Here is a 17377-nt window from a genome sequence, read left to right on the forward strand (position 1 = left end):
CATGTTGGTGTCACTGTGATCTTAACTCCCCTGAGCTCTCCTTCCTTCTCAATGATTCTGTAATCTGATAATTACAGCAGTTGTGAGATGTCTCATCTAAAAGGGAAGCAGACCTTAGACAGCCTATTCCCTAAGCAAAGATATTTCTTGTGGGCCTTGAATATAAAAATCAGCAGAATTACTTGAAAAGAATCACCAGTGCATTAAAAAAGAAGCTCTAAGCATCCATCACCAGGCTTTTAATGGAGCAGAGTCTATTTTCTGTAGTAGGAGGAACACCTGGGAAAGACCCACTTTCAGGCACTTGGGATTTTCCACCTCCAGAGACCACTAACCAGACACCCTACTTGGCTTTTAGAGTCTAACTCCTCTTGTCAGCTACCTGATAATGTGCAGGCAAGTCCATGCCTAAATTGTTATGCCTACATTCTTTATATTCAGCTGACCCAATAAAAGCCTCTTTATCACTGGAACAATTGCTAAGACAGATTTCAATATGAGATACAGCCCTAGGAAAGACTTAAAATCAATTGCACGCAACTAGAGGATAGATTTTTTAAGTCTTTATAAGAAACTAAAAATCACTACTTACAGCAGCTTCCAAAGATCCTGCTGCCTTCACTAGGACTACCCTGTAGCTCCCCCTCTTATTTATACTGTTAAATAGCATTATGAAAGCAAAGCGTCTGCTAGAAAACATTAACCAGGGCAGACAAGTGTTATTACTTTAGGAATGGTGCAGAGTAAACAGTTAAGACAATTTTTTTGGGGAGGCACCTGTTTTTTGCTGTATATGCATGGCAGAACCTTGCCATTGCTTACAACAGTTCTAAGAGTCCTCTTGCATTTCTGTAGATCCTCCTGCTAGGAATTCAGCGAATACTTCATATGCATCATTAACTTCTGTAAACTGCATGAATTCATACAGTAGAAGTACTGAAATAAGTAAAATTAAACAGATTTATAATACTTGATAAGAGCCTAAGGAAAAGACAGCTGGATGCATGTTGCAGCCAGATCTCATCTTAGCATTTGCTGCTTCCACGCCAGACTTTTAATGGCTTTTATTTGGCATATTTTTTTAATGATCCACTGTTTCTTAATTATCTACATTGCCATTAATAAGGGCCGATTTCTGGGAACATCACTAGTAAACTTAAAATTGAAGCAGTAGTACTGATCTTTATAGTGGCTGAGGGTTGCTATAGGGATGGTGACATGATGGCAGAGATGAGCACTCAAGAACCCACAGTACCCAGCACACTCCATCTGGATTGGTGTCACCAGGTCATCCAGCAATGGACTGAAAGACAAACTGTTGCCCTGTGTTCTTGGAGTGTGGGCTGGCATAAGGTGCAGGCACTGCCAAAATGCAGGCAGGGAAGTGTCAGGTTGGTACACCAGAGCATGCTTTCACACAGAAGTGGACCCATGTGGTGGGGCCACTTGTGTTTTATATGATCTTCTCTTAAAGCCAAAAACCATGCAGGAAGCTCTAATCCTGCAGCACATGTGGAGGGGCAACCACAGGCTATGCCAGTGGATATAGCTGAAGGCCTGGAAAAAGCTCTCAGGTCAGTGCCCAGATGAACACCTTCCACCCAGTAAGAGCATTCCCTTGGGAGGCAGGGGATTGCAGAAGAAAAGGTGCTATACTTCATAGAATCATAGTATAATTTAGATTGGAGAAGACCTTTGAGATCATTGAGTCCAGCCATAAACCTAACACTGACAAGTCTGCCTCTAAACCATGTCCCTAAGTGTCATATCTACACATCTATTAACTACCTCCAGGGAGGGTGACTCAACCACTTCCCTGGGCAGCCTGTTCCAATGCCTGACAGCCCTTTCCATGGAGAAGTTTTTTCCTAATAGCCAATTTAAACCTCCCCTGGTGCAACTTGAGGCCATTTGCTCTTGTCCTATTGCTTGTGACATGGGAAATGTGACTGACGCCCTCCATGCTACAACCTCCTTTCAGGTAGTTGTAGACAGCTATCATGTCTCCCCCGAGTCTCCTTTTCTCCAGACTAAAAAACCTCAGTTCCCTCAGCTACTCTTATGAGACTTGTGCTCCAGACACTTTACCAGCTTCGTTGCTCTTCTTTGGACACTCTCAAACACTAAAATGTCTCTCTTGTAGTGAATATGACTTGTAGTTTACTTTAAGGGAAGAATATTTTAGAAAGAAAAGCTTTAAAATTACAGGATAGCTGGTTTGGTGAGTTTTTCCTCTGGCACATTCCTCATGGTTTAGGAGCAAATAGAAGCATTTATTTTCCCCTGTTTTCCAACATGTATCCTTGCACGTGCAAAATTATCAGTAGGTGCAGCATGGAGGATTGAACGTACACAGGGCTGTCAGAGCTGCTGCAAATCCTTTCTTTCCTGACCTCTCTCTCTCCTCTGTGGGTGCCTTTCACCCACACAAAGGTAAGTAGAGCAGTTCAGCGTGTTTTGATCCAGGCTGCTAGAACAAGTGTTTGAATTGTTTACCAGCTGGTAAAACAGGAGCTGGGCATGTGTAGCCTGTTTCTCTTCAATGTAACAAATGAAAACAGCCTCTGAAGTCACAGAGCCTTACCTAGAACTTGTGCAGAAAGATGAGTAACATGTGCACCAAGAGACAAACCAGAACATGATTAAAGAAAAAACAAAGGCACCTGTGAGTAAAGTTACTGAGAAAAGTAGAAAAGTGAAGAAAAAAAAAAAAACAACACAATTGACCTAACATGACTTTGTTTAAAAGCAGTTCAGTCTTGTAATTGAAAGTGCTCTTTTCCTGCTGATGTCTCTATAGGAGTGCAAGAGGAACAATGAATGAAATAAAATCTAATCCGTATCAGTCTCCAATACCATATGCAACGTGATACCCATTTTTTTTTCCCTCATAAATACAAAACTTTCATCCAATCATGTAAATTATCCTGAAATTTGCAGAGACTCTTTCAATATTTGATAGCAGAATATGTTGCATATTAGCTTGCAGGCAGCAGGCTTATGTAGGCACTTCTGATATTTTGAAAGACAGCTTGTTAACAACAATGCTGTTAGGAATCCTCCCATTTGCTCCTCTTGGTCTGGAACATTAGGTGTCTTATTACTTTGAACTCAAATTTGCTTTGGGGGTTTTTAAATTATTATGATTATTACAAGATCTTAATAATACTATTTTGTTTTCAGTAAATTGGCAACATTAACAAAAGTCATCCAGCATGAATTCCCTTGGATACAGGCTGGCTGTAGTCCAAAAAGAATTAATTATTTAAATTAGAAGAACTGTATGCTGTGTTCTCTGGCAGAGAAACACTTTCATCTTTTTAAAATATTTAACTAATTACCCTGAAAAACATTTTAAAACACGACGGGTTGTTGTTCTGATGGTGCCCTCTGGACTATAGAGAGCACATGAGTCCTTTCTACCATGGCACTGAGATTAAATGTCAGCATGGAGCTGGTGAAGGCTGTATCTTTCTCTCCACTGCCAGGCTGTGTTTAATTTGTGGAGCTCTGTTTCCCACTGTGTCTCAAGGGGAAATGCACTCATGGTTACACAAACAGATCAGCAGTGACCTGCTGGAACAGGCTACCCACAGCGCCAATACAGATCAGGTACGGCTCTGCCAAGTGTCTGTTCCAGTTCTTCCAAGTGGATGTACAGCAGATCTTCACCTTTAAGTTGCTTCTTCCTTGATTTCATGCTGTGTGCTGGTCTTGCCCCCTGCCAGTCCCACACAGTAGGTCCGGGCTTATTCAAAGGAAGAGTGTCTTTCTCAGATATTAATTCCAGGCCCTCTAAGGGACTGCAGACTTAGCACTGTTCCCATAGCGCAGTGGCTTTCACTCCAGCTTTCTTTCTTTTCTTTCTGCAATGAGACCCTCTGGGTCTCAAGAAGACTCTTACTTTCCATCACTTCTGAAATGTGACTTTGAGGCTGCTTTGTCATCTTCTCAGGCTGTGTTTTCACTGTTGCTTCAACCTGACCAAAGTGCAGGATGCCACTGCTGGAGGTGTCACATCTTCCTGCATTCCTGCCATCTCTCTGGGATGGTCAGGGGACTGGAGCCCAGGACAAGTGGGTAGAGAGGTTGAGAGACCTGGTCTTGTTCAGCCTGGAGAAGAGAAGGTGATGGGGTAGGCTACACCTGCTGTCCTCCCCTATGTAATGGGCTACATTAAAGAGAAAATGGAACCCAAGGTGCACCGTGGTGATGTGCAAGGGAGATGACACAAGCTGCAACAAGGTAAATGCAAATGAGGTATGAAGAATGTTCACAGGGAGGTGAAACACAAGGGCAGGTCACTGTGTGAGGCTGTGAAATTGCCGTCCTTGGAAGCATCAAAAACCTGGCTGGACATGGCCCTGGGCAGCCTGAGCTAAAGTCCAGTTTGGTGCTGCTGTGAGCAGGTGGTGGGATTGGATGACCTCCAGAGGTGCCTTCCAACCTATATTGTTCTAATTTTCTCATAAAAATGATTGTGAAACTGTGCTCGCAGGAGACCCCGTCTCCAGTCACACTACAGGTTTGAACCTCACTGTGCAGAGGAACCTGCCCCTGCTTTTGACCGCATGACTCCAGTGGCTTTTCCCTGGAACACTCAGTCCTCTGGGAAGGTGTCATCTCCCTTGTCCTCTGGCCTGCCCCAGCAGGGACAGCACAAGATGAAAAGACAGCCTTCCTCCTGGCTGCTCAGACACGGGCTCTGCCAGAGCACAGCACACAATACACACACGGGAACAAACAAATCTGGTGGCCCATCTGCTGTGCTCCTGGCAGTGCACAGCCGTCGCAGGCGGCGCGCACCCCTCCTGGATGCCACGGGGCCCAGGCTTGCAGCACAGGACTGCGCTTTTCTCCTTGAGACTTTGAAAGTTTCCAGCACTCATTATGAAGTCAGTAGCGATCCATGTAGCTGCCTTGATTTCTCTAGATCTGCCTGTAATTAAGACCTGCAAATGATGTTCTTTTTAAAATCCTTTGTGGGAGGGGAGAAGGAAAATGGTGAAACTTGGAACAGGCGAATCTGAATGGGCTATTTCAAAAGCAGAAGTAAGTTGCTGCCAAAGAAACACTTGACATTGTCATTTTCCTTGACATATCTCTATTAAGATGGTAATTTTTCGGATGTGTCCTTAGTGAGGCGTTTAAGCAATTGAAATTTAACTACATTTGCTTCCGTAGAGATGCAAGAAGTATGACTGTGAGTGTCTCAACAGGTCTGATTCTTCGCTGTCTAGCCTCAGGACAAGAGAAAACATCTCCAAAGATGAACTTGTGCAGTTACATTGGGGAGAGGTGTCTCTGATTATTGACAAAATACTTTTGTACAGAAAAACATAGTTTGGAAAATGTTCAAATGCATGCTAATTTGTTTTGTACATTTTTTTATTATCTCAGTAGACTTATGTTCTGCTTTCTTGTGCCATGAATAAACAATACATGTGAGTGGATCTGTGAACAAATGTTGACAACTTTCTGGCTTTTATCTGGGCAAATTTCGTACCTCTCTGTGCCTGTTTGCGATTGTTCTCTCTGGAGAACTGTTGGGAAGAGGAAGAATCAGTGAACTTGTTGCTTCTACGCTCTAAAATTATGTGGTCTGAACATGCTCAATGGCAGATCTTTATTTTGAGAACATTTGCTTCTTTCACCAGAGAAACACCCTGGGTTTCTGCAGGTTTAAAATGTCTGCACACCTCTTGCCATGTGAGACAGATGATCCATAAGAGATTTAAACCCTGCAAGCTGCCCAGAGGGGTGCCACCTTCTGCATGTGCCCTGTGGAAACACTTTCTTCTTTCATATCCCTCCTTAAAAAGCACATCACCTCTGCCACGGTGCCTTTAGATCTCTCTGAAATGGCTAGGAAATTGGAGACTGGCTTTCTACAGAAATAACCAACAGACAAAAATCTAGCTGATTCTTTAGCCTGATTTTCAGCCCCATAAGTCTACCACCACCTGAGTGTTAGGCTGACTGCTCCAGCATTTGCATTGCCTTCTCTTCCTCCAGAATCTTTTTTTTTTTAATATCTTTTTTTTTATTCCATTCATCATCTGTAGTGACGATCATGTACTTAGACACCTCATAAACAGGTAGTACAAGTACTGCAGGTGATAGGATCTGGAATTCCTGCATGGGCTGTCACATGTCAGGTGCCTTGGTGGGACACATTAGCTGGAAACTCCTGCAGTTAGGAAATGCCACGATGAAGGTGGCTGTCCTGCGCTTTTTGACCACAGGTGGAACTGCTGGAGTCCCACTGAGCTGACCTTGATTTAATGTTAACATTTCTCCAGAGGCAAAACTGTTCCTGTACCCAGCTGCTGCATCCTGCAGCCCCTGGGCTGCACTCTGCCTCCCCCTCCTGTCACACCTGGTGTCTCTGTACCAGTGATAACCAAAATATTGACATGCCCTTCAGAGCACAGCCTCAGGAAAGCCCAGATTCTCCTTAATACCAGATCACTAAAGTCTTTGAAAATATTTTCCAGTCTTGCACCAATTTTGTAGTGCATATTCCTGTACCTTATATAAGAATAAGTTATGTAAGACAATAATGCCTTACTAAACCTAAGTATAACCTAGCTATTGCTTAGCTAAACTGTACTTTACTGTTTCCTAATGACAAGGCTTGTTACTCTGCTGTTGGAGGGGATTAGGTTGATCTGACGTGGTTTATTTCTGACAAAACTATTTTAATTTTGTCATCTTTTCTTGCTATTTATCATCTTGTTATTTTCTAGATGCTTTACTAATATTTCCAGCATTTTTCCAAGAACTAGAGTTGGGCTGAGTCACCTATAATTCCCCAATTACTATTTTTTTTTTTAAGAAAGATACTTTTTATCCTTTTCCAATGCTCTGACAATTTATTGCTCTTTTCTTTTTTAAATATTTGCTTGTTTTCACTTAGAAGCACATGGTCTCCTCTGCTCCTTTGCATGGTCTGGGAAGACACTGGGGAGCTCAGAGGGGCTACGGGGTGTCTGTAACTGAGGTGGGGGGCTGGGGAAACCTGTAAATGGAGGGAGATGTGTGTGAGGCTGACCCCCACATACACACTTTCTCCCCACTTCCCCAGACTACTGCTTGAGTAGGAATTCTAAACAAGGGTAAAGACAAAAATGTGTCTGTCTAAGTAGAACTTGTTATAGTCAATGGTGACTGTGTTAACCACTCCAGCTGAAGGGTTTTAATTAGTAACACATTACCCACCATGGAAATACACCTTAATAGCCACCTTCTGTTGTTAATGTGAACATGCTTTACTGACCCACTGTAATCAGTGAATCAAAGGTAAACGGTATGTGTTGAATTGCCAGGTTTAGAGTTTTCTGAAGGATTTCGTGTACTTCCCAGATCAAGAGAGCGGCTGGTTGGCCTGTCAATAGAGAGAGGCAGAGGATGGTGATCTGTACCAAAGGGAGAACTGATCCTGCTCCTGACTGGATGTGATGCAATCTTCATCTCTCCAATGTGGAGCACAGCCTTAGGAACAGCTTGCAGTGAAATAATGAGAAGTAATTCTGACTTTTTGAATGTGAGACATGGGTTTATGAAGAAGTATTTGTAGATACAAGCTGTTTGTGAGAGCATTGTTCCCTGAACAAGCAAATCGTGGACACTTTTCACTGAGCGAGCAGGACTGTTCTTACACTCTTGGCACATGGAAATATCTCCCAGTACTGATATGGAAAGATAGTGGAAAAACCATTCACTATCAGAAGGTGCAAGCAGACTGGCAGACCTGATCTGTGCATTACTGTCCCAACAGCTGGATAATTTAGACATAGTGGTTCACTCTCGTCTTTAACCAGAAAAAAAAGCAAAATAAAATAAATCTTGTTCTGTCAGACAACTGTCTGACCTTGGTCTAACCCAAGCAATCCATGAAATGGTGCAGTGGATTGCATGGGCACAACAGAGCAGGAGTTGCCTTGTTGAACTGAGCTTAGGGGTGGGGGCTGGTGCTGATACTCACACGACACAGGCACAGAGACGTCACAGTCATCCCTGGAGCTAGTTCTTCGCTAGGAATGATGCATTATTAACTTATTTTTCATCAAAACAAGAAGGAATTGCCTGGATCTGGGCTGATTAAATGTCTTGTAGGTAAGCAGACCCTTCCTAAAGTATTTGTGGGCTGTACCCAGAGGCATGTCCAGGCATTAATCACCTGCCGGGAATAGCACAGTTTCACTTCCCAGTAATTCCCAACAAGCATGAGCTGCTTTGATTAATACTTTGGTCCCATTCATTTTCCTGAGCTGGTCCATCAACTCATGCTAATTGGACAATCTTGGGCTACAGAAATATTTACCGCTGTTCAGAAAAAGAAACCTACAATAAAGATTTAAACATTTAAGTGACTATATTGTTCAAAATATTATAGAATACTTTGCATGAATGTATCCAAAGTCTTTATTCACAGGCACTAAAATTGCTGTCTGTATTGATGAGGAGACTGGTGGCAATATCTGGCACTTGTATGCATGATTAGGGTAACCGAGTGAGGACTTTGGCATAAGTTTAATTTCACTTCCTTGTATTTATGACATGATTAAGTCAATATCAGTTTACACACACTACATAATCACACATCTGCTATAGAAATCCTGTGCAGTGAAAGTTATTAGTTCCCTACCCTCAACTTCAAGCTTAAAATATACTGTGGTGACCTGTTAAACCCACAGAAAATTGTGGAAGCACACATGAGAGAGAATGGAGAGAAAAATAGTAAGGTTCAGTCTGAAAGACATGAACAGTTTCAGTGAAATTTAGTATGGAAAAGTGAGTATGAACATTTACTAAAAACATAAATAACAATGATTGATGACTGACTATTAGTATCTATTGCATTTCCCCGTGGTGCATGACTTTTCCCGCTACATAAGTGGTAAATAAAAAAGAGAAGCTTCTCTGGGAGGGAGGTGAACTTGATGATCAATAGCATTCAACAAGAGGAAACACAGATTTTCACAACTGGTTTGTCAGGTAATTTAGTTTTATTTTATGTTTTTTTCTTCAGTAAGCATAGCATCAATATAGAGCTATTTTACAGCTGGGCAGCAAAACAATTGGTGCTGAGGACCCACTGTCTCCACTAAACTTGTTTTAAGTGAGTTTTCCTTTGGACTGGGTGTCTCCCAACACTAAGCAGACATGCTGGGAGCTCCTGGAAGGTTTCACCCCCACCAGCTTCACCCAGACGGGAGCCAGGTCCCACCCTGAGGCTCTGGTGTCCATGAAGCTTGTCATTCCTGCCCTAAAGGCATCCGGCATTTCTGACTTTTTGTGATTGCTTAGTCCTCCAGTCAAGGGAAAAGTAAACTATGGTACCTAATTCAGTGCCTTATCCCCATCTAAAATATCCATGAAGAAAGGAGTAGCTGAAGGGCTACTTGTGAAATTGTTTGCCCCCATGGCTCAGAATTTCTTCTGACAGGTTATCTCCTGCTCCCTCTCTTTGTTTGTGCTTTATCAGGAATTCCCAGGGAAGATAACCGCAGAGGAAGGCCCAGCAGCTGGTCACCCTCACCCAAGGTGTTCATAACACATTGTCCTCCCAGAAGCAGGCAATGCGGTTGTTTGGTGATCTGCAGGAAAATCTTCCTCAGGGAGTTCAGCAAAGCTTTTCCCCAGTTGGTTTCCAGCAATTGAAGACAGAAGCTTGTGTTTTCAGTGTTTAGATGCTTGTCCTAGTCTCCGAAGAGAACAAAATGTCCATTTTTCACACTTTCTCTCTAGAATGAAAACTGAAAGAAGAGTCAGGAAATGTATATTTTGCTTCAGCAGTATGTACTGAAAAAAAAAAAAAAAAAAAAAGCCATTGAATCTTTCCCAGAATAGGAAAGTGAGTTTTGCTTTGAACAGACCAAGCAAGTCTTCATTTCAGTGTGAGCTGTTCATGGCTCCCTGAGGGGCCATTACTCCCATCTATGTTTTGCCTACTCTGTGGTGCATCCTGATGCCTGGAGATAACCTGACCTGAGGAAGGGCCAAGGGAAGTTGCTCTGCCCTGGCTGTGGGCTGTAAGGGCTCCAGATCTGGATGCAGTACTCCAGGTGGGGTCTCATCAGAGCAGAGGGGCAGAATCACCTCCCTTGACTTCTTTTGATGCAGCCCAGGATATTGTTGGCTTTATGGGCTGCAAGCGCACACTGTCAGCTCATGCACAGCTTTTCATTCACCAGTACGCCCAAGTCCTCTTCCACATGGCTGCTCTCAATCCCTTCATCCCCCAGCCTATATTGATACCGGGGGTTGACCCGACCCTGGTGCAGGACCTTGCACCTCATGAGGTTTACATGAGTCCACTTCTTGAGCTTGTCCAGGTCCCTCTGGATGGTATCCTGACCCTCAGGAGTGCCAAGCACACCACTCAGCTTGGTGTCAACCACAAACTTGCTGAGGGTGCACTCTGTCCCACTGTCTAGGTCATCGATGAAGATATTAAACAGTGCAGGTCCCAATACCGACCCCTCAGGGACACCTCTTGTCACTGATCTCCATCTGGACATTGTGCCATTGACCACTATCGTCTGAATGTGACCATCCAACCAATTCCTCATCCACCCAATAGTCCACCCTACAAATCTATATCTCTCCAATTTAGAGAAAAGGATGTTGTGGGGGACCATGTCAAAGGCTTTACAGAAGTCCAGATGGATGACATCCATAGCTCTTCCCTTGTCCACTGATGTAGTCACACTGTTACAGAAGTCCACTAGGTTGGTCAGGCAGGACTTGCCCTTGGTGAAGCCAGGCTGGCTGTCTCCAATCACTTCCCTGTCCTCCATGCGCCTTATCATAGCTTCTAGGAAGATCTGTTCCATGATCTTCCCAGGCACAGACGTGAGGATGACAGGTTGGTAGTTCATGGGGTCCTCCTTTCTGCCCTTTTTAAAAATGAGTGTGACATTTCCCTTTTTCCAGTCACTCAGAACTTCACCTGACTGCCATGACTCCACAAATATCATGGAGAGTGGCTTGGAAACTACATCAGCCACTTTGGAATGCATCTCATCAGGTCCCATAGATTTATGTGTATTCAGGTTCCTCAAGTGGTCGTGAACCTGATCTTCTTTCACAGTGGGAGGGACCCAGTCCCTGCCTTGAGGTTCATCCACTTGAGAAATGTGAGAAGAAATACTGTCTGTAAAGAATGAGGCAAAAATGTTTAGTACCTCAGCTTTCTCCTCTTCTGTTGTTACTAGTTTGCCATTCATGTTAATCGTGGGGGTACACTTTCTTTGGCTCTTCCCAGGATACCTGTCCCTGTTTCCACTGCCTTGTGCATTTCCTTCTTGCCCTTTAGTTTGACCAGAAAGTCTTGGTAGTACATGCTGAATACTGTATACAAATACATGTATAGTATATAATAATACTATTCTACTTCGATCAGATGTATGCAACACAGCTCTAAAATCTCCATGGTGACAGGGCATTATGAATTCTCTTGGGAAGTGCCCAGTGATAATCGCCTGCTGTGTCTTGTTGTGCAAGTGTCTAACAGTGACATACGTATGCTCTCTTCAGTGTATTTCTCAACATCGCTTACACAGTAAAATTATGTCTTTACAAGCTACTTACAACATTGTTTGCACTAAATTGGTGATCAGCCATTAGAACTCTCGATACTATTTCTTGAGAAAAAATTTCCTGTTTCAAGTGTCTTTAGGCAAATGTGAAAACTTTAAGAGTGGAGACTACAGATAGCATTAGAAATTGGACGCTTTTTAGGCTTTTCCAAAGCTTTTAGGTGGATTACTGATACTTCTAGCATCACTAGAACTCAGAACCATATAATCACTGAATTTATACTTGTATATTTGCAAATGAAGATCTTTTAGAAGTACCCCTAACACTATTGTTGCTGCAAATGTTAAAATTGTCTGAGATACCTATTTTCTATATGCTTTCTTACAAACACATGCTGTAGAGTCAGGCTTCTCTGAGAAAAGAGTTACTGTACTCATGTCCTTAAGTGCTCATCAGTATTCACTATGCTGCAGATAAAAACTGCATGCTCCCTCTCCAAAAAGCCTCAGGCTGTTGCTCTGAAGTTCATATCACATCAAACTTCTTGGTTTAGAGATCTCTCAGCATTTTTCTGCCTCTCCATTAGAGACTCCAAGTGCTAGGTCAGGAGGGGCCGTAAGCTCCCAGAAGAAGGTGCTTTTCTCCAAGGTGTCCCTGAGACAGAGTCCTTGCTTAGAGTATGTGGTGCTGAGTGGGGAGTAGCATCACACAGTGTCCCCAGAAGCTCCCTGGCACCCCACAGGTGGTGAGCACAAGCCTGGGAGAGCTGGGTGACATCAGTGAGTGAGACCTGGCAAGACTGCACCTACATTGTGCTTCCTACAATTAAGAAAAATGTTGTGGACAAGAATTATTGTCTTGTCTGCAGGATCAAAACCTTTGGCTTCACCAGTGATTTTCTCACATGTTTTCAGCTCTCTATAGTTACTGATCACTGCTTAGTTTTGGTGAAGTGCTGAAGGTCATTAGAGAAAGTGTATGCTTCATAGGCATCTGTGAACATGATGTTTCCCATATTTAAGTTTAGAAGGGCATTTTATGAATAATTTAACATCTTAATGGGATGACATGAGCTTGTGCCTATCCCTTTTTCCTCAGCTCTCTGGCAAATTAAAGAAAAAGCCTTTTGGTGTTCAGCACAGTGTGGCAGATCTCTTATCTGTATCTTTGTGAGGGATGGTTGGAGGTAAGGATCCCATGAGGCCACAAGTTAATACACTGGCTGGTTTGAAGACAACTGTGGTCCTGTGTTAACCCAGTTGCCACTTGGAGTCAACAGATAGGCTGTTGTGAAAAATGAATGTATCAACAGAACATGAGGGGCACACATTCCTTTTCTCTGGGCTTCACAAATACTCATTTGTATATTTGTGTATTTGCCACACTCAGAGCCCTGGCTTTGAACCTTTGAAGATTTTAGTGGCTTTTCTTATTCTTATTCTGGCAGTTATTGCGGCATTGGTAATATCTTTTGTTTCCAACTCTTTGCAAACTCTTTGCACCTTTTCTATAATCTTCCACGCAGTATGAAGAGGTCAAATCCCATTTCTGGTTTTCCCTTTATGATAATTTCCGTTTGTACTGCCAGACAAATACTTTATTTTTCACTCCCTATTCACTGATCCACAAACCTATTTTAAAATAATCTTGCTAATCACTCCTTAAAAGTCTTCCTTGAACACAGAACCCCCAAGTACTACTATTTCACGAACAGACTGCTACTTACAGTGTTAAAGGAGCTAAGTAGGGGGTTTTCTACTTTTCCATACTGGAGTAAGGGTATGTTGGCTATGATCCAGTATGAAGAGAAAAAAATGGTCTTATTTCAGTTGGGGTATGGTGGCTCCTTCAACATGACTGCTCTGGGGAAATGTAAAAGAAATTATACCCCTGGCCCCTTCTCACCAACTGTGCAAGATGTTGACTTATCACCTATGAGGGAATTGCAAACTTCAAAATTGCAGCCCATGGCAGGAAATATCCTGGTAATTAAAATGCTCCATCCGATATATGCCATCCAGCTCTGAGTAAACCTAGGGAAGGAGCACTTCTCCCTCCCAGAGTAGACCCTTAGAAACATAAGACCTCAGACAGTAGACTGTCAGAGGCAAAAGGGCTTTTTCCAAGGAGAAGAAAAAATGCATTGTGCCCTCAACACTGGATGGAAGGCAAGAGACCAGACAACACTTGTGTTGTCAAGGCATGGGTTTCTGGCTTTTTCTGGCCTCAAGTCTAAGTAAACAGAGAAACTGATAAAGATTTGTACTCCAATGTATTTTTTTTTTTCTGTGTTTATATAGCATTTCATTCCAACGGGCCTTCTATGCCTCTCTCATTTTCTTTTCTGTAAAATAAACAACAATATATTTACTCACTGTGTCTATGAGATTTCACCACCCAGGCAGGCAGCCACTCAGTGCTCATGGGGCTCACTATAATTTTTACTCAATTTCATCCCCATTTGGGCATTAACTGGTATTTTGCCATCAGGAAAAAACAAACATGATCCTGGGTCATTTTATAATGAAATTCTTTGTTCATGAGGCTTTTAAGAAACAGTGGAAAATGGGAAAATGGAGCTAAAAGAAGTAAAAGAGAAATCACTAGGAAATATCCAATGAATCTCTGTTTAGATAGTTTCTGGGTTTTTTTTGTTTGTTTTGTCTGTTTGGTTTTGGTGTTTTTCTGTGCGTGTTTGTTTTTGTTTGCTTGTGTTTTGTTTGTTTGTTTGTTTTTCTTTAACCACGGAAATCTTATTTCTGCAATGGCATATATACTCTGTAACTAGATGGCCAGATGCACCAAGCAGTACCCATGATTGCTGGTGCTCTGAAAGTTTTGTTAGCTAGTAATATTCCTGGTGAAAGGAAACATGAAATGAATGAAAACGATTTTCTTTAAATCTGCGATTTTAGGAAAGCTATTTTTCTAAACTGTTTTTCCAAGTTGTTTCTGTTGTTATGCTGAGGCCCTTGCATGCGTTTCAGATCAGTTCCAGATCAGATTGTTTCACTTTTAGTAACGCATAGAAATGAATAAATCATCTATTTCCTTGGTGCAACCAAAATTCTTTCCCTGGACCCTTACAACGTGGTTCAATGGCTGAGCCAGAGACCTGGCTCATATTTAGCTTGTATCAAATTTACTTTCCTTCTGTAACAGGACAGGGAATGCAAGACATAAAGACCTATATGGGAAAGTGACAGACTTTTTTTTTTTTTTTTTTTTTTTCAGTTTGGAAATGGTTGATGCCATCCAACTAATTTAAAAGTTATGAGAGGACTTTCACACAACTCACCCACCGCCTACGACCCTTATGGACTACCAAACATCCTTACACCAAGCAGCCTGCAAGATGCAAAACCAAATTGTTCAAAACTGATCCTGCCAGTGAGAAGGAATCCTGATGCTGCTTTCTCTCTTTTTCATCTATGTGCACATGTGGGCCTCAGCAGGGCTGTAGACTGGGGACCAGGGGCTTCTAGGGAACCAGCAGCTCAGGCTTGGTCTAATGCCATCTGCTATTTTGGGGAAGGACCTGTTTTTCACATGTAGTCTGCTTCATCAGGGTCAGCTCAACCACTTTTCCACAGTTGCAACACTATCGATTTTTTTTAGGTCTTAAGGTGAATGTCCAGGGTTGTAGACTGCCCAGCACAGAACAGAATAGATAGTGCTTGGATTTGGGCACTTTCTTCTGGAATGAGAGTTGTGCAAAGAGTAATTGCAGTGAATGTCACAAACACAGAAGTTTGGAAAGAATGGCTGTATTCCTAAATTAGACAGAAGTCGTGGATTTCTGTTTTATTTTTCAGTACCATATTTAAATGCTAAAATCAATCACACCTGCAGTATACACTCAATATATCTCTTCAGCTCCCATGGACTTCCACACAGCAGGCTACCATGCAAAATTTTGAGGTAAATGTGATGTACTTGTCTAAAGACCCACAGTTTTACAAATGAGGGCTAATAAGTTTCACAGAAAGCATTAACAGAGATAGTAATAGTTACTGTTTTAAAGGACTAAAAATCTGATGGTGCCCCTTTGCTACAAGCTGCTCCAGCATTGCCTGTACTGCACATCTTTAAAGAAAAATAGCTGGCAAGAAAATTCAGTTGACTGTGTGTATAACAGCTATTAGCTAAGTCAGAAGTGTTCTCAAGGGCTCATGAGAAATTCTTTGCTTGAATTCTCAACCACCAAGGAGTTCCAGGTGTTGCTAGAAATAACTCATGCCAAGTGAGATCCCAGAGCCTGTTCTCCAAGCAAGGAAGGTGGGTTCATTTGCCTTCTCCACAGTCTTATGGAATCCCTTAAACCCACATGGACCTGAGATCCCCAGATGCATTCCCTTCCTTGCAAGGCAGTTGTGAAGGTGATACCTTAGTAAACTGAGATGTACTGTAACCCTACAGAAAAGCAAGACTTGAGAAGACATGGAAAAAAAAAGACTCCAAGGTAACAAGCTCTTGTAGTACATTTTTAATACACAATTTTATGTTAGCCAAGGGCAAAAAAATGAGGGTTTTTTCTGACCCTTTCTGATTGGTATTTTAGTATTTATGGTTATTATTTCAATATGTGCATTTCAGAGAAATCAAGAGAGTTCACAGTAACTTTGAAGTGCAGTATGTTACTTTCAAATATGCCAGTTTTCCACCTACAACGTTCCTATTGCTGCTCATAAACCTTAATTTTGCTGAATGCTGGGTCAGACTGATTGGAAATACAAAATGTGACCACTGCTCAGATAGGGGAGTAGTCATCATGGATCACAATACATATGCTTGTTTTTCAGCTAATTACCTGCAGGTATTGTGCTGGTGGAGGACGAGGCAAGGCTAGCTATCCCCTGATAATGCAGGGGCACAGCACATCAGCATTCCATTCCATCTGCTGGCTCCAAGTTTTCTGTTCCTTGGGTCAGTATGTGTTAAGTGTGAGGAGCATCAGGATGAAGTGTGGCCAAGGATTCCTTGTCCTCTTCAGAGATATTTTACACTCCCACTCCTCTTCTTTCCACGTTGCTTCCAAAAATGTGAAGGCTCTGCAGTATGCTGGTGTTGTCTTGGCCTGGGGTGATATGTTTTCCTCTTGGTAGAATTTCAGTTTCATCCAGAGCTGATTCAGGGTATCTACAGCTGGGCCGCTGTGTTATCTTTGGTTTTATGGCAGGCTTTTTGAACATCTGTATAGTTTTCACCTTTTCTGTTAAACCGTCATGTTCTTGCTAGACTCCCACTAGTTCCACCATGGAGCTAAAATTCCTGAACAAATCAGCTCAACACTTATGCTCTCTTCCAACTCTTTAAGCTGCTTTCCAAAAATCATATAAATCTTCAACAAAGTCTTTGAACTTAACAGCTTATTTGAGAAATCACTGGCCTGCCTTTCAAAACTTTTTTCAGTGGTTGTTCTTTTTTGCAGTTGTAGGAAAGTCACAAAAGCATTGCTGGAAACTATCCTCTCAGCTGAAATATTTTTTCCACCCTCAAATAACTGCTTTTAACCCATAAGCACCAAGTGATCTTGCACTATTTTCCATTAGAAAATCTTGCAGTTCTCATAAGAAGAGAATCAAGCACTGCTGAAACAATTGCTGTCCTTGTCCTTAGAGAGAAAAATTAGTTACGCAGGTATAGCTGACTAAGGTTTTCCATAGGGCATTTTCAAGCATTGCTGGTTTTCTTTTTTTAAAATATGGAAACAAGGGAATGATATAGAGAAAAGATTTAACACTAAGAAGATCATTAGGCCTGTGTGAATAAGTTGAACAGAGGTTGTGTTCTCTTTTTTTGCCATAGGTCTGTGAAAGGGTCTGTGCTT

At 42.2% G+C, this 17377-nt stretch overlaps 1 protein-coding gene across 4 annotated transcripts in view; it reads right to left on the minus strand.

Annotated features, from left to right (window-relative positions):
- LOC136102750 (alpha-1-antiproteinase 2-like) overlaps nt 1-17377 on the minus strand; it is a 144648-nt gene that overhangs the window by 9195 nt on the left and 118076 nt on the right. Inside the window, exon 1 of one of the 4 annotated variants that reach the window (XM_065840110.2) lies at nt 593-651. The exons of 1 other annotated variant lie outside the window; for it this stretch is intronic. The gene's annotated coding sequence lies outside the window, so the exon portion shown is untranslated. Of the gene's footprint in view, nt 1-592; nt 652-17377 lie in introns of those variants that run through there. 2 more of the 4 variants (XM_065840109.2, XM_071809599.1) reach the window with 2 other exon arrangements.

The sequence above is a fragment of the Patagioenas fasciata genome, chromosome 5 (genome assembly GCF_037038585.1).
Source record: "Patagioenas fasciata isolate bPatFas1 chromosome 5, bPatFas1.hap1, whole genome shotgun sequence".
NCBI lineage: Eukaryota > Metazoa > Chordata > Aves > Columbiformes > Columbidae > Patagioenas > Patagioenas fasciata.